Source organism: Peromyscus maniculatus, chromosome 11 (genome assembly GCF_049852395.1).
Source record: "Peromyscus maniculatus bairdii isolate BWxNUB_F1_BW_parent chromosome 11, HU_Pman_BW_mat_3.1, whole genome shotgun sequence".
In the NCBI taxonomy this organism is placed as follows: domain Eukaryota; kingdom Metazoa; phylum Chordata; class Mammalia; order Rodentia; family Cricetidae; genus Peromyscus; species Peromyscus maniculatus.
In genome coordinates this window covers 55,777,230-55,791,361 of record NC_134862.1, presented here as the reverse complement: position 1 = coordinate 55,791,361, position 14,132 = coordinate 55,777,230, and the positions used below count along the sequence as shown (strand labels likewise).

The 14,132-nt window shown below is 35.7% G+C and overlaps 1 pseudogene; it reads left to right on the top strand.

Moving 5' to 3' along the window:
- Positions 1 to 13,002: 13,002 nt before the first annotated feature.
- Positions 13,003 to 13,713, top strand: LOC102914948 (ATP synthase peripheral stalk subunit OSCP, mitochondrial pseudogene; annotated as a pseudogene).
- The last annotated feature ends 419 nt before the right edge of the window (positions 13,714 to 14,132 follow it).

Below are 14,132 nucleotides of genomic sequence, written 5' to 3'. Positions count from 1 at the left end.
AGCAAGTTTAAAATATGAACTGCAGACTGAGGGAGAGAAACTGACTTTTAAAGGAACTGTGAGTAGAGAAAAGGAGAAGAGAGTTGGTCTCAGCTTCTGAACAGGACAAGCACAGGCACATGCCTAGGTGTCACATGCATTTGTCATCCTGTACACCCACAGGAACATACCATACACAAACACATGCGACTACTGACATAAATAAGTGCTTTAAATTTTGAATATAGCAAATTATAACTATTTCATTTTTTTATTGCCTCTGGTATTGGAACTCTTCTTAGTCTTAGACTGTATTTGACATCAAATGTTTCTCTTAAATTTAAAAAAATAAATACCTCAGGTACTTTTGAAGTAATTTACATAGAATTTTGGAAGAAAGCATTCTGCTTTTAAGTTCTTTAAGATAAACCAATAGTAACCAAATTGATAAGTTAAAATATCTTTGAATTTATTTGAATTACATTTTATACCACATTTGCATTAAAATATACTAGCATATATTTTAGGTATAAATATTATGAATATTATAATGCTAAAATACGAGAATTTCATAACAATGACTTATCTGTGGGCATACATCTGTTTCCTTACATTGACTGGTTACTTTGTGTATTAAATTGTCTGTATTGTTATAGCACTATATGTTTTAGATTACGAAGCTAAACACACTAAACCCCTTTGTCAGGTGTTCCCTTTTCCGTTCCTTTTGTCTCTTTTGTCCCTGCTGACTTAACCTTTATCCTCTAACAAGAAAAAACTTGATACAAATTTACAGAACAGATATGGAATTTTCTTAGCGTATAGAATATAAAACAGTAGGACAGAAGGAACTGTGGGCTAGGGAGACAACTCAGTCAGAAGCATGTTTGTCTTATGAACGTGAAAACAATTCCCACGATGCTCACAAAGCCCCAGCTTGCTGGCATGTAGCTGGAATTCCAGGGAGCAGAGGCTGAGACAGAGTCAACCCTAGAGGCTATGTCTAGAGGGTCTACACTAATCATGGAATTTGAGGTATGGAAGAGATGTATTACACATACCAGTACATTTATGTACATATTCTCTCTCTCTCTCTCTCTCTCTCTCTCTCTCTCTCTCTCTCTCTCTCTCTCTCTCTCTCTCTCTCTCTCTCTCTCACACACACACACACACACACACACAGACACACACATACACACACACATAGACATACATAATCACATACATATGTACATGCACACAGATATACACATGTATACACAAACTCACATGTATTACTCTCAGCTGATGAATAGTTAAGAATGGAATGTTCTTTAGAAATTCTATACAATTTTAATTTTAGATGCACTTTTTCTTGAAAGTGATGACTTTTGTAGAATTATACTATTGTATCTCTTTTATAATAAGCTGAACAATGTTATGGATTAATAGCAGAAAACAATGTAATAACCTGAAGGATAACTATGGATAATTACATTAACAGTAGATGTTAAATTTATTTCCAGACCTAGGAAATATTTGAGTGAAAAATCTGTGTTCATTTTGAAAGTTAAGAAAAAAATAATTTAATAACCATTCATTAAAACATCTTTTCAATCTTAGTATTACAAATAAAAAGGTAGATATCTATCAGATCTTTACCATCTGATTTATTATTATCATAGTAATTCTCAAAACTGACATTGACTTAAAAATTTTCTAATAAAATTGAATCAAGGGTGACAGTAGAACAGTGGAGATGGCCAGGGAATTTATCATGATCATGATCTGTTTATAATTTTGTTAAGTATGTGTTCAAAATTGATTCAAAGAATGTATTTTCTCTGAAGGTCATTTTTTATGTTTAGTGAAATCTACTGTAAATAGGTTTTTATATTGACTAAGCTATATCAATTCCTGTAAAATTCTTTAGTGATTAATAATCTGATTTCACAGTCACACACACACACACACATTATAAATATTAGATCTATTGCATTAGATCTAGTATTATTAGGATATTATTTAGCCAATTTGCCTAAAATTTTGTTTCTTTCATTACGTAGTAGAGTAACTATTTAGTTTTTTGATAGATTTTTTTTCACACACTACATTCTGATGTAGTTTCTCTTCCTCCATCTTCCCTCTATTCTCCTCCTTTCCTTATCGACCAAATTTTAACAATTTTCTTTCTTTCTCTCATTAGAATACAAACAAGCCTCTAAAATAATAATAAAATAACAAATTAAAATCATTAAATAAGATAATAATAAAATAAATAAATAAAGCTACCAGAAAACAAAAAACCAAGCAATCCAAAAAGGGCCAAAGAAAAAATTCAAGAAACATATTAGGTGCTAAGACACACACACAAAATGACACCCAGAGTATTCATAAAAACAAAATCTGTAACCCTAATAGAGAAGCAGAAGAAATGCAAAGAAAAAACAAAAACAAAACCATAATTCTCCAAAGAGTTCGTAGATGGTCTGTTGGACATCTGCTCCCAGGAATAGGGTCTGCTCTTAAGTGTTGTTTGTATACCCAGTGAGACTTGATTGGAGAAAATTGATTTTTCCTTTCTGGGTGGTTATCAACTGGAGACAGCTTCTGGTTTAGGGATGAGTGATTGGGTCCACGTCCCTTCTCAGCACTGGGCCCCCAACTAGCTTAAACCTTTGTGAGTCTGGATCATGCCCCCACAGTCTGGTCTGGACCGCCTTGGCTTTTATAATCTTTCTGTCTCGTATTCCACAGATATTCCTGAGCCCTGGGGAGGGATTTGATTGAGATGTCCCATTTGGGATTGAGTGCTCTAGACTTCTCACTCTATGTACATTATCCAGTGTGGGTCCTGGTATTTATTCCCATCTACTACCGGAGGAAGCTTTTTCTTATGATGGCTGATCGAGATATTGATTTATGAGTATAACAGAATGTTCACATTTTCCTTTATTTTCTTCTTATGTGACTTTCATAGGTGTACAGATTAATGTCAGGGTCTTCAATTCGATTCCATTGGTCCACATATCAGTTTTTATGCCAATACCAAGCTGTTTTTATTACTGTAGCTCCATAGTAGAGCTTGAAGTCAGGGATCATGACGCCTTCAGAGGTTGTTTTATTGTACAGGATTCTTTTGGCTAGCCTGGGTTTTTTGTTTTTCCATATGAAGTTGGGTATTATTATTTCCAGGTCTGTGAAGAATTGTGTTGGTATTTTGATGAGGATTGCATTGAATCTCTAGATTACTTTTGGTAGAATTGCCATTTTTACTATGTTGGTCCTTCCTATCCATGAGCATGGGAGATCTTTCCGTTTTCTGACATCTTCAATTTCTTTTTTCAGGGACTTAAAATTCTTGTCATATAGATCCTTCACTTGCTTGGTTAGTGTTACTCCCAAGGTATTTTATGTCATTTGTGGCTATTGTAAAGGGTGATGTATCTCTGATTTTCTTCTCAGCTTCTTTGTCAATTGTATATAGGAGGGCTACTGATTTTTTTGAGTTGATCTTATATCCTGCTATGTTGCTGAAGGTGTTTATAAGCTGTATCAGTTCCTTGGTAGAATCTTTGGGGTCCCTCAAGTATACTATCATGTCATCTGCAAATAGGGAAAGCTTGACTTCTTTCTTTCCAATTTGTATTGCCTTAATCTCCTTATGTTGTCTTATTGCTCTGGCTAGAACTTCAAGTACTATATTGAACAAGTATGGGGAGAGCAGACAGCCTTGCCTCGTTCCTGATTTTAGTGGAATTGCTTTGAGTTTCTCTCCATTTAATTTGATGTTGGCTGTTGGCTTGCTGTAAATTGCCTTTATTATGTTTAGGCATATTCCTGTATTCCTGATCGCTCCAAGAGCTTTATCATGAAGTGGTGTTGGATTTTGTCAAATGCCTTTTCTGCATCTAGTGAGATGATCATATGACTTTCACTTGTCTTCTGTTTTCCATTATTATCAAACCTCTAAACCTACAATTTCAGTCCAAAATATATACTGTTATTTTCAAACATGAAGACAAGTGACATCAGTTCACTAAAAGAACATTTTTGACTCATCCCATTTTTGTTTCATCTATTTTTATGTACATCTTAATTATGGAAAGATACCTGTGACTTTCTTCAAGCTTTCCTATATTATTTTTTTTCTACATTTGTGCATCTGAGTTCAAGTTTGTGTACTTCATAAGTGCAAGTGTACATGAGTATGTAGAGGACAAAAGTCTACCTCTTTTTTCATTCTTTATGGACCACCCAACATTTCCATTTAATTGAACATTTACCTCCATACATAAACACATATTTTGGTCACATCACCCCTTCAGTCTCTCTCTCCACTCCAACTCCTCTCAATATCCTCCCTCATTACCTCCTCTTAACATCATATTATTCTTATGTATATAAATGGTGTTTTCTATATGCACATGGGTGTAGGATGCATCATAGGCAACCTGCCTTGTACCACACCTGAGTAAAATTGGCTATCAATCCCTTGGCAGCCATTGACTGCCTATAGTTTGGCTACTAAGAGTGGTGTGTTGTGAGCATCATCTTGATGGAAGAGAGTGTCATGTCTTGTATAGGCAAACAAAACTATGTGAAGTTCATGAGAGCAATGTCCTGTTATGTACAGAAGAGACTGTTCCACAGACACCTTGTTTTGAATGAAAGAATCTCTTATAGTCTAGACTGGCCCACAGTAGGGAACTGCCTGTCCCTACCTCTCAACACTGGGATATGTCTATTTTTCAGTTAGGTTCTAGAAATTAGACCTCAATCATCATGTTTTCAAAGCAATAATTTTCAGCCAGAACTATCTCCCCAGCACTGCCTCTTTTATTTTTATCTGAATTTCACCCCCATTTTCTAGCCCCTCACTCTAGCAGTTAATCTACTTTTCATATGCATTGTAGAAGTTCCTAGTAGCTTTCATTTTGCATTAAAATTACCTCAAGTAGTTTTTAAAATACAATCAGGATGCCTCTATAATTATTTAATTTGTGATTATTTTCCCTTTAAGAAAAAAAAACTTATGAAAATCTGTATTTTATTCTTTATAGAACAGTAAAATTAGTTTTGTCTCAAGTCAGCACTAATATAAATATATAAAACAGTAATGTATTTTCAGTCATATTTATCTTATTTTTTCCATAGTTTTGACCATCTTCAATGTATTTCCATTGTCCTTAAATACAGTAACTTTTCTGTAGGAAAAAATGTGCCCTTTTTAGTAGATTTACATTTGTCCCCCTGCTTTATTTATGCCTGTATTTTATCTGTCATTTATCCTGGTATCTCTTTCTCTTCCTGTGTTTTAAATAAACCATGAACCTACTCATCCGTTATGTCTCTCTAGTGGATCTCATTGATTAGCTCACTGCCTACCCGTTACTTCCTCCTTATATCTGAAGAATTTGTCCATTTGATTTTTAGAAATCTCTATAAATTTGCTTCTTGTGTATATACATGTAACATTTGGGAGATTTGAGTGGTGGGCTACTCTTCCATAAGGCTTGGATTGCATTCAAATTCTTTCCCACAAACCTTTATTATCTTTTTTTTTTTTAACTTATAGTTGTTTTGTTAGTTTGTTAAAATGCAGTGTTTTCAATGATTTCCATGCAGTGTGTAAACACATTTCTTTCTACTACTTTTTAACAGTTCAGTGGAGACAATTCATTACCATGGATTTGAGTTTCATGATGTTAGTATGTGATTAAAAACTTAACATATATTTTATTTCAGTATACTTAAAGCTGCAGCTGGTTTTGTAGCTGGAAATAGATTGAAGAGTTTATTTCATCAGTTACCATCTCTGAACCTTTGAATTTCAAGATCCTTAACAACAAGAATAAATTCTGAACTGTGTTTCACACAGCCGACGAAAAATAAGCAAGAACGTATCTTTCGAAACATCTAGAATGTGCAGAATACATTAGCAAAATATTTATGAATGCATTTTCTGATTAGTATTATTTTTAAACTTCCTATAAATTCATTTATTAATTTGTGTATATGTCTGTATATGTGTAACAGCTTCCATGCCATGGTGCAAATAAGGAGGTCATAGAACAACTTATGGAAATTAATCCTCTCCTTTCAGAATGTGGGTCCCAGTGTTTGAACAGAGTTCCCTAGCCTTGGCAGTTAGCACTTTTCCATGAGGGGCTATCTTACAACAACCCCTTAGTTTGTTTGTTTATTTTTTTCTAATCGTGTTTGATTTTTGTTTGCTTGCTTGTTTTCTTTGTATAAATTATCCTTTACTAGATAAATACTAACAATATTCAGAAACTTCCCCTGATGCATCTGAAATTAAAATACTTCTGCTTTTCTATTTTTACCAAGTGTCTCTTCTGATAAACTGTTTAACATTAGTTTCCAAAACTTTATACTACTGTGCTAGTATCAGAAGTTCTTCTCTATTTGCAGCACTTTATATTTTCAGCTTATGAGAAACCCTGTTCATTATGTTTTCCAGTATCTCCAAGTTACAGATTTACAAAAATGGATTTAGCTACTGCACCATTTGAGACATCATTCCTATACAGACCATTCAAAATAAATCCTAATTTTCTTTTTTGCTGAGTCTTCTTACAAGTGCCACAGTATACATTTCATGGACAGTAGGGAAGAGGTGTCCCATGTTATGGTGAAGGTCAGAAGGTCTCAATCTTGCCAGAGGAGATTTGGATGATCTTGTATTGTGTGTAATATCTACATGCATTGTCTCTTACTTCATTCTTCTAATTTAAGTTGTAATGGAGTTGGACACTTGGCATGCTCAGCTACTAATTTCCTTACACCCAACATTGATCCCATTTTCTTTCTGCCTGCATTTCCATTCCTATCAGTGTTTTAGCCCAGGCATCAAAGGTGTACTCATTTTTCAGTTTCATCCATTAAGAATGTGGGTGATGTTTTTCAAATTCCTCTGTCACAGGCCACATTGAAAGTCTGTCTATGAAAGAAGACAATTGATTTTCAAAAATTTCATCAATATATAAATATGTTTTCTTGGACTTTATTTTCCAGAATGCACAGAAAGTGTTACTCAGACTCTTCATTTTAGTGTCTTAAAAAAATCAGTAATATGTGATTAAATGCTGCATTAATTTAATTTTATTAGTGATAATGAACATGTAAGGCACATTATAATGGAGGGTTAGAGTAAATGAGTACAAATAATACAAGGGAACTCTTTTTGGGTACATGACAAAACTTCAATGTTAAAGACATTGCAGATTTTCAGCAATTGGACATTTCAGGATTCTGGATCCCTGATTTCAGCTGAAGCTCAGTAAAGTTGTCAGACTTTATTGTCATAGCTTAAGAACTTTAAGGGTAATTTCCATTTACATATTAAGGTTTTATTGAAGATATATTTATATGGAATATAAATAAATGAAGGACAGTATGGGAAGTTCCACACAACCTATTGTCAATATATTATATAATCTGTGTAGCTTAAGAGGTATTACAAATTGTTAGACTCTAGGCTGTTTTGCAAACTTAGCTAAGGATAAAAGGCAGCCATCTTGTATTTACTTGCTGAGAGATTTACAGAGTACAATCTGAATTGAAAATATTAATTTTTCAAAAATTTTCCATTGTTAATGTGCTTGTTATCTAAAAGTAAAAATTAATTCTTAGTATACAGGTGGATATCTATGGATGTGTAGTTATGTTTGACTCTATATCTGTGTCTTTCCATGTGTCTCTCTGTGTGTTTATGACTGTCTTCTGTGTTTAGTGTGTTTCTATGTGACAGTAGATGTTTGTGCATATGTGTTGGTGTGTCTCTGTGTTTTGATGGTATGGATGCATCTGTCTGTGTGTTTGGCTTCATCTCTCTCTCACTCTCTGTGTGTGTTTAAAGATGTGACATGGTGAATTCTGAATTATAATGATACATTTTTCTCCAATAATGTAATCCCCCCTCTCTCTCTTTGTTTTTTCTTTTTCTTTTTTTTTTTTTTTTGGTTTTTTTCGAGACAGGGTTTCTCTTGTGTAGCTTTGCGCCTTTCCTGGAGCTCACTTGGTAGCCCAGGCTGGCCTCGAACTCACAGAGATCCGCCTGCCTCTGCCTCCCAAGTGCTGGGATTAAAGGCGTGCGCCACCACGCCCACTCTCTTTGTTTTTTCAAGACAAGGTTTCTCTATGTAGTTTTAGTGCCTATCCTGGATCTTGTTCTGTAGACCAGGCTGACCTGGAACTCACAGAGATCCACCTGCCTCTGCCTCCGGATCACAGTATAAAGGCATATGGTGCTGCTGCCGCTGCCACCACCAGGCTTCCTTTTATCTCTTAGAAGAAATTTATTTCAATCTCTCTATAAAAAGCATACCATAATTTATATGAAAATCAGTATTCATAAATTATCTTTCAAGAGAAAAAATTATCATTGCAATTGTTTTTGTGTGTCTATGACTGTGTGTCTAAAAAGTCTTAATCCTATTTATGTGAAGTCTAAATACATTTTAAATAAAAACTATAGTTTTTATTTATTTATAGTATTGTGTTGAGAGCACAAATAATTCTCCTTATGATTCTGATACATGTGTGTCTACCACACATACATGGGTATTTGCTATTTTGTAATTGTTTAAAAAAACAGGAGTCATTTGGTATAGGGATTTAACTATCTGATAACATAGACATTAATATTTATGTAAATAACCACTGAAAATTCATCAGAATTTATATTTTTTTCTCTAGCTAAAGGAACTAAAGAACTCTTTAAATATATATTTTAAATTTTTTAACTTTGTCTTATAAAATTTTGATTCAGGACTTTTTTCTTTCAGTATGTTATCTCTAGAGCACTCTCTGTCTTAAATTATATATTTGACGTGATTCTATACACCTGTGGTAAAGCCTCAAACACCTCACACTTACCTCCTTCCTGACTAGACTACATACAGTGAAAATGAAGATACATTTTGATTTGTGATCATCTGAGCAGGGCTATACACACCTATTTAAATATTTATTTTTCAAGTATTTGCATTTTGCTCATATTGTTCACACTGTGACGTGCCTCAATTGAGGAAAAGTCATAATAATGAAATGTCCAATGACAGAATGCAGAGACACAGAAGAGTTAAATGAGAAGCCAGATTGCAAAAAGTCTTCTGCAAGCAGAAGTTAATTCAGAACCAAATGATAATCTTAAACAAATGAAACCCATAAAGCAAATATATGATTATGATCACGGTATAAAGACCATGCAATGGTTTCAATAAAGCTTTAGGCTTGTACTTAGAAAAAATTAACTGGAAAATTACCAGCAGATGAAGGTTTTACTGAATGTTATGAGAGGACAAGTATAGTACTACTCTAACCTTAAATAGAATGTGGTGTGCCTTAGAACCGTGTGCTCATGAGCAAAGGCTTCCAGGAAGATGTTCAAGGAGGTTTCAGGAGAAGTGATACTGTTCCAAGAACGAGGATATCTTTATTTGCCTTGGCTAACTTATGAAAAAAAAAACATTTCATTAAAAATTACATTTGCAGCTCTACTCCACTAACAAACAGAAAGCACTTGAAGTGAAGTCAGATGGAGTCTAAGCCGAAGCATACAGAAGTACAGTTCTCTGGTTAAGAGTTGCAGAATGTGGAGTACCTGCTGTCCCACAACTCAAGCCTTTTGCAAGCACTTCAGCTAGCTGAGTGGGAGGAAAAAAATAAGCTTTGCATCAAACAAACAGAGATCCCAAACTCTAGAACAAATTCTTAATTTTAGTTGCTATTGGTGATGCTAATGAAAAATAGACAATTGCTGTAAATTATAAAGGTGAAATCAGCTTAATGAGAAATAGAATGTGAATGTAAAGCCTACATAGGGCCCTTGAAATCCTGGTTTAGATGCAGCTATCAAAACCTAGGTGAGCCTGATTCAACATCCCTAAGCCTACACTTTATAACCAAATGCTGTTGTCAGTCTCTAAAAAAATATGCCATGCTTCTGAGCCACATCACCCTCCACCAAGTGCTTCAGAGTCAAAGGGAAGGCTCCTTGAAATATGTGGGAATGTGAAGTAAACAACATGCAGGTTAAGGAACACATCTTAAAATATAAAGGGACGCTGGGCGTTTGGATGAAACACTGCTGACAGCTGTTGTAATCACTTACCTATAGCTGGTATGTTATATATCATATGGCTGAGAGTCAAGGTACTCCAGCACTTCTGAAAATGCAAATAAAAGTAAAACATCATAAGTGGTGGCGTTAGTAGTTTTCTCATAGTGTTACTATTTTTCAGAGAATTCTGCTTTCAATTTTAGGTAATTCTTGTTAAAAGGAACCCCCAAAATTAATGAAAATATATTATTGGTAATATACATTACAGTACTCATAGGCAGATAACACAGGTAAGCCTACTTCCTTAATAACTGTGTTTAGTGTAGCACAGAGTCTGTCTGAATGCACGTTGCCTTGTATTATGTAAATTCGCCTGAGATTGATTGCTCAAACTTTGATGACCTTTACTTTCGACTGTATAAACTGGAGGCTAAATGACTATTGCTGTTATGGTTGTGTCTAATTATAACTAACAAGCATAACCTTAATTTGTACTTCCTTTCACCCTTTGCATGTAGAGACAACATATTGGTGAATGATAACAGTAAAGAATCTCAAAGCTTTCTATCTGAAGCGACCTTGCAACATTTAATAGTCCTTTTCTGGAAAAAAAAAAAAAGCATGGGGAAAGATAACAGCAGTGCTTCATAGCTCTCTCTTGCTAACACTCTTCAAAAGAGCCACACTTTAGAAAAGTCTTCCCATCTCTGAGATATCTCAGCAATTGACAGGGTTTCTTTGATATAAATTTAACATAACACAAGCACACTAAAAAAGACAACAGAGGTTTGAATGCCAATTTGCTCACTCTGTGAAATTCATTACATTGCTTCTAAAGATTGAATGTTTAAAAGATCTTATTGAGGTAAAGGGAAGTCCTGACACACATGTGATTTCAGTTTTATGAACTGGGAAAACTTATTGTGTACTAATATGATCTTTCTATTCAAAGTGTCCAAGGAAGTAATTAAAAATGCTTTATATTATAGCAAGAAAAGTCTATTCCATGCTAGGAGACTATGTGGTAAGTGGGTGTAAGATTCTTATTCTTCCTCCCCAATAAAAAGAAGGGAAGAAACAGAAAAAGTGTGCATGAGATATTTTATTCAAAAACTGTATATATATACATATATATGTGTGTGTGTGTGTGTGTACCTTTTATGTGTATCATACATAATTATATATAAATGTATATGTTACATGTATGCACATATATAATTATATATATTACTTTCTACAATGTGATAATATACTCATTTCAAGTAAGTGAAATGTAAAATTTTTGTTATAAGTCTAAGATAAAAAGTATTACTTAGTATTAATTATTTTCTCATTTAGGAAAAACTATTGAGCAATTTGGACTATATTTTTGAAGACTCAATGATAATGTAAAACAGCAATGTACAAATATTTGGCATTATCATAACAATGTTTAGCAAAATAGAGGAAATTAAGCTAGGATGAAATTGACAGAGACAAATAAATGAATTGCCTAGTGTTATTTTTTTGTACAGTTTGCGGAAAAGTAAAAAAAAAGTACTAATAGGAAAGACATTAAGACAATAACAAGCTATAAATGTCTATTGCCAGGCAAAGAAGAATTTCCCACAACCTCATGAGAAACAGTCCAAAGTTTTGTTTCCTCCTTGCCTAATGTAAACTGCCATCTAAAGCACTCATACTGCAGCTTGATAAAAAGAACAGCTGATGTGAAGGCTTGAACCATGGAGAATGCCAATTGAAAACATTCAAGTCAGAAATAAACAAGGAATGCCAGAACCCAGAGAGTCCTATCACTAATCAAAGGCCTTATTTTGCTGGTCACTTTTCAGAAAACTCTCCCCAAGTACATAGTTAGTCTACCAGTAGTCACAAGACATATTTGACAGTCATGCTGCCATGCAAAGAGAGTTAGAACCCAGCCAATTATGCTGAAACACAGTGGACAAGTTTCTTGGATTGAAACCCAAACGAAGGTGCACAGGGCAAAATTAAATTCAACATGGCCCAAACCGAATTTACTTTCTTGATTAAATTTATTTTTTTTGTCACCTGTCATATTCATTTATACTATGGATATATTGAACATACTCCTCCTGTAAAAAGATGTGGAATGTAATCACAATTAAAAAGTGATACATCAGCATACTCATGTACCAGATTGAGAATGGGGATATTAAGACCTTAAAAAATTTAATAAGTTGTCTCTAGGTCCTAGGCCCTAGGGGCACAACCCACAGCCCTGCTCCACCCACCCCATTCTCAGCAACCCAGAAGCAGCAGCAGCAGCAGCAGCAGCAGCAGCAGCAGCAGCAGCAGCAGCAGCAGCAGCTTCCAACCATCAGTGACCACTTCAACCACAGTCCCTTGCACCGAATTGGTAGAAGAGGTGAGTGTCTGAGTGCCGAGCTGAACAGACCTGCTCTCTAGGTCCTAGACCCCAGGGGTACAGCTTGCACCCGTACCCCACCCACCTCAGGCTGAGAATGGCAGAAGGGCGACTATCAGATCAGCGGGACCCACTTGCACCTATTGGAAGAAGAGGGACCCCCAGAGGCACAGACTCCACCTGCACCAATTGGAGGGTAGATGGCAGAGTAAAAAATACATTCAACATCGTAAAGAGCAATATGGCACCACCAGAAACTAGTGGTCCTAGAAGAGCAAGACCTGAACTTCCCAACACAGAGGAAACCGATGAAAATGACCTTAAAAATAACTTTATAAAAATGACAGAGGCCCATAAAGGGGAAATAAAAATTTCCCTTAAAGAAATGGAGGAAAAGACAAACGCTACTACCACCACTTACGTAATCAAAAATAACAGGAATTAACAATCACTGATCATTAATGTCTTTCAATATCCATGGTCTCAATTCATCTATAAAAAGACACAGGCTATGGTGCCATTTGGGCTCTTCCTGACTTGAGTTTGACCTACAGCCGCCTGGGAAAAGATGGCTGCCCTAGCAGTGTTCCGGCTGTCCTGACAGGTGCGGAGCTTCAGTATGTCTGTGGTCAGGGCAGTTGATAAGCTTGTGAGGCCCCCTGTGCAGATATACCGCATCGAAGGGCGCTAGCCACTGCTCTTTACTCTGAGGCATCTAAACAGAATAAGCTGGACCAAGTGGAGAAGGAGTTGCTGCGTGTGGGGAAACTCCTGAAGGATCCCAATGTGTCTCTTGCTGTTCTGAATCCCAACATCAAAACGCTCCATCCAAGTGAAAAGTCTGAAGGATATCTCAACAGAGGAAAAGTTCTCTCCACTGACAGCCAACCTCATGAGCTTACTTGCTGAAAACGGTCGCCTGAGCAATGCCCAGGGAGTCATCTCTGCCTTTTCCACCATCATGAGTGTCCACCGTGGAGAAGTGCCCTGCACGGTGACCACAGCATCTCCTTTAGAAGAAGCTGTTCTCTCTGAGTTAATGAAAGTGCTGAATAGCTTCCTGAGGCAAGGCCAAGTATGGAAATTGGAGGTGAAGAAATCATGGGTGGGATGATTGTCCGAATTGGGGAGAAATACGTCGATATGTCCGCAAAGACCAAGATTCTGTAGCTCGGCAAGGCAATGCAGGACTTGCTGTGAAGGCTGTGTCAACCATACGAGCTCTCGTCCTTGGAGCAACAATAAACGCTTCCTGAAAAGAAAGAAAAAAAAAAGGAAAGAAAGAAAAAGAAAGACACAGGCTAACAGAATGGGTACAAAAACAGGACCCATCCTTCTGCTGCATACAGGAAACACACCTCAACCCCAAAGACAGAATTACGTCATAGTAAAGGGTTGGGAAAAGATTTTCCAATCAAATGGACCTAAGAAACAAGCTGGTGTAGCTATCCTAATATCCAACAAAATAGACTTCAAACTAAAATCAATCGAAAGAGATGGAGAAGGACATTTCATATTCATCACAGGAAAATTAATAAACTATAAACCACTGGATGTGCCCCTTTGATCTTTTCCCTACCTTTCCTAAAATGTAAATGCCTTGGTTTGGATATGTTTATGCCTTTTCCCATTTCCTTCTACAAAACTTTAGATATGTGTATGCATATAATATACTACACATATACATACATATACAAA